General features: G+C 43.4%; 1 long non-coding RNA gene across 2 annotated transcripts; it reads right to left on the bottom strand.

Moving 5' to 3' along the window:
- Window positions 1-129: 129 nt before the first annotated feature.
- LOC138061063 (uncharacterized) lies at window positions 130-3,767 on the bottom strand. 2 transcript variants are annotated; one of them, XR_011134684.1, is made up of 4 exons: window positions 3,651-3,767; window positions 2,918-3,020; window positions 1,497-2,830; window positions 130-364 (listed from the first exon to the last, which is right to left on the bottom strand). It is a non-coding gene; the product is annotated as an uncharacterized lncRNA (long non-coding RNA). The 2 variants fall into 2 exon arrangements; XR_011134683.1 differs by lacking the exon at window positions 130-364 and having other exon boundaries at window positions 1,319-2,830.
- Between the last annotated feature and the right edge of the window lie 156 nt (window positions 3,768-3,923).

Raw genomic sequence — 3,923 nt, forward strand, 5'->3', positions numbered from 1 at the left:
AACAACATGATTCTGTGTCTAGTCAAGCTATCGCTGCATTCACTGTTGCAAAGACGAAGCATTTTGTGAAGCATCAGAAAACAGTGGGCGTCTGCAGCCCCCCCCCCCCCCCCCCCCGCGACGTCCTCATTCCGGACAACGTGCTCACAAGCCTCAAGCGCCCGCAGCAGGAACAAGCGAGCCAAAAACCGAGTGACAGAGTTAAAGCTCAAAGCAGCCAGGAAATTATCTGCCATGCCTTCACCACTCAGGATCGATAGGGAGAGGACTAAGGCATGCAGGTGCTTTCCCAAGGGCAGAGGCGTGTTCCTTCCCAGCAGTGTACACAAACGCTTGCTCATTAGGCGTGTCAGGTATTTGTTTCCTGAGTTAAAACAAAAACACAAATTACAACATTTATAGAGAGATGCTCCACCCCACATAGGTACGACCGCCTGTCACGCATATCACCAAGTATCACTTTACACTCTTGCAGAGAGTTTTATAACTGCTGGATGAGAAGCATCCGCGTACAGGGGCCTGATCCCAGTTTCATTTACGTCGGTGATGCAATACCCGACCCTGAATTAGCACTTGGGGCAGAGTCTAATCCTGCAAAGCTTTAACTGTCTAAATCGGGAACGCGCCTCTCCCTAAAGACTTTGTAGAACAAGGCTTTGACTGTAATAAAGATGATGGATTCTCTTCTAGCAGAAAATATTCTATTAAGAGAACTGTATCTGTAGCTAAGATAACTTTATGTGAAAAAAATGAGGAAAATAATTATATTTTGAGGTCAGATGTTCAGCAGAATAATTATAATTTGAGGTCAGATGTTCAGCGGAATAAACGGGGACAAGCTATTATACAACTCTAAATAGAAAACTAAGGTATTTTAAAAAATTGGGTCAATAGCAATTTGTAGTTCTGCCATTACTCAAGAATGTTTATCTTCTCAAATAAGGTACAAAAAATAAGGCATATGCCGTCAGTGTATGTCCTCATAATTCAAAAATTTATACATTGTTTACAGATTTGGGCTTAAGGACATTTTACTTCGATTCTTTGAATCTTGGGAGGATAGCGTGAGCATGAACTTTAACATTTTTAACATTTCTCTTCTTGAAATAATTTTTATACAGCAAGGTTTATTATATTCCAGAGGAAGCTGTTTAGGCTCTCACCTAATCCCAAATAGTATTAATACTGCCTTGAGAAATGACAGAGGCTCAGAGGCACTACTATACAAAAGCAATAAATATTAATACAAAGGTTACTATAATTACTATCATTGCCTTGCTTGCAAGGAGTATGAGAGCATTTGTCTGTTTTAAGATCATTTAGGTTTTAAAATGCATTTATTTTTATTTTGCTGATGAATAATTAATAAGCAGCAGTTTTTGTTGTGCTAAGGATCACATACCGGTTATTTTAATGAGAATGCTACTCTTGATTCTTCTATGAAAGCAGAGTTAGGAAAATGATATACATCATAAGTGCTGATAAGGTTGAAGTACCTTATCTTTTGGCAATAAGCTTCTTATGCGGAAACTCGCATTTCAAAATAGGCAGGTATGATCATTCTGGGAGAAGAAAGTCACAGTACCATGACATGTTTCGTTATTCTGACGATGCATGTGAAACAGGTTTGGTTTTTAAAGTGATCTGACATTAATATAACATAAATCTCTCTATATTCATCTCATGTCGGTTTCAATCTTTCAATATTGCTTTACGTTCAGTTAGTTAAACCAATACGAAATTAATTGGCCAGGTCATTCTCAGGATATATCCTGCTTGTCCTATAGCCTAGGACTTAGGCTCTCTCTAACCCTCCAGCTTAGCAACCAAAGCTTAACCACTGTGGTTAATACTTTAAAATTTAACCCCACGATGCACAGCTTTAATCGATTAAATTTGAGCTTAAATCAGAGTAAACCCAACATCTCCATTAGAGTGAAAAAAAGTGGTAAAGACATCCACAACTAACAAAGTAGAATACTCCAAAGATAAAGCACTGAGAAGCCATTGTCAACAGTCCTTGGCAATAAGACGGACGGCGCCAAGAATACCTGATGTTGTTGACAGTTCTTCTGAGCTTGCTGATGAAAGAATTGCTTATTTATGATAAAGCTTGTTTGCTAAAAGGAATGGATGGACTCGATGCTTATCAAATGGACAATGAACACAAGCAGAGGATCAAAAATCGAATAACAGCACCTTCAATTAATCACATGATAAACAGTAGCTTATTAGCTGGCACATTAGTCAATAAAAGTTAGAGGAAAAGATTTGCTTTACTGCAAGAATTAAATAACTTATCACAGAACAACTTGTTCTACAAACTGGCATTACAAGCTACTGTTGTTTTCAGGGGTTACTGATACCCATAGCAAGATATGACAAACATATGCATTAAAACATTATATACAAATATTGCTATCACTGCAGAGCAAGTACTTAACATGAATTAAACCTATTTCTGTGTATCTAAAGATATTACATAATTCTTTACAGTCTGTATATTTAAAATTAGATTTGCATATGCTTAAGCTATAAATACATTATCACTACTTCAACTCCGTTTTGGTATCTCAAACTAACAACTTTTCATGAAACTGTCCACTGCTCATTAAAAGCAAAAGTTAAGTATAGCAAAACACATCGCAGCTCAAAGCATTAGGTTCCTGAAGGAACCATGGTAACAGGGGCAGGACTCTCTTTAGATATGAGCATTGTCACTAAGACAACTCAAGCTGCTGGTGGCTGCGACTACTGAGCAGCACTGACCGTTAGGCAGAGGTGAAGGTAAAGTTAAGTTCTTGCCTAATGTTGAGCAGGGTGACATCACCTACGAGCAAAAGATAAGGAGCGATCAGAGAGGGGAACCTCTGCCCTGCTCTGTAACTGCCCCATCCCCCAGAAGGGCCTCAGCTACCTGTACGCCGAGGAGCCGAGGCCCAGCCTCCACGACATGGCCTGGCTGCACAATCACGGCCCCGGCTTCTGGGGCGCTGCGAAACTATGAGACAGCGCTGTGTCTGTAAAAAAGTGAGAGCAGTAAAATTAGAGGCAGGTTTGCTGAGATGAAGGCTGCTAGTAGCTCAAGAATTCAAGTGGAAAAAATGCCACCATGGAAAGTCATGAAATAACTAAAAGTTATCTTCGATTGGTTGTGTCACCCATGTCAACAGATTCAGCAGCTGATGGCAACTTATCAAAGCTGAGGTAACAGATAGATAGGACACTTTCAGTGTCTTGTCCGGGGTGGAGAACGCACTAAGGCCTAGTCTAGCAATTTGTTAAAACCTTGTTATTTTTTGTGAACTTGTAAATAATTGCTGTACATTTTCAAGCTGTATATTTTCTGCACGTAGCATTTCTTTGTACAGAGTTAAAGTTGCTCAAAGTGACCCAACAAAGGACAACAAGGAGTGGCCAGATGCCCCTGCTAAAACAAGCGAACAGTGAATTACTGAGCGGCACTGACACTCAGCCCATCCTTGGGCTTACGACTATACACTGCCTTCAGGGGAACAGGCTCTTAGGGCTAGTTAAAACCGCCCGGCCTTTGCAACACATCCAGGAGGTTTTGTTATGTTTTGTTTTTCTCCTTAGCTCTAAGTAAAAGCTTAAATCCTGCGTGAGGTGTCCGAAGGGGGAGTTATCACCTGCGAGGGCCCAGCTCAACTCCGGGGCACCTTCCCCGCCGCCTGCAGCGCACCCGAGCACGGCTGCTCAGCCCCGGTGCGCCGGGGCCCCGCACCGCCCCGGCCCCGGAGCCCCGGCTGCCGCCAGGCCCCTTCCCGCCCCCCCCCGGGGCGCCTCGTCCCCTGGGAGGCGGCCCCAGGCCGGGGCCTGCCCCGGGCGCCGCCCTCCCCGCAGCGAAGGGCCCGGGGCGCCTCCCCCCCTGCGGGCTCCGGGCCCGGGCGCGGCCGCAGGCC

This window comes from Struthio camelus, chromosome 15, assembly GCF_040807025.1.
Source record: "Struthio camelus isolate bStrCam1 chromosome 15, bStrCam1.hap1, whole genome shotgun sequence".
Lineage (NCBI taxonomy): Eukaryota > Metazoa > Chordata > Aves > Struthioniformes > Struthionidae > Struthio > Struthio camelus.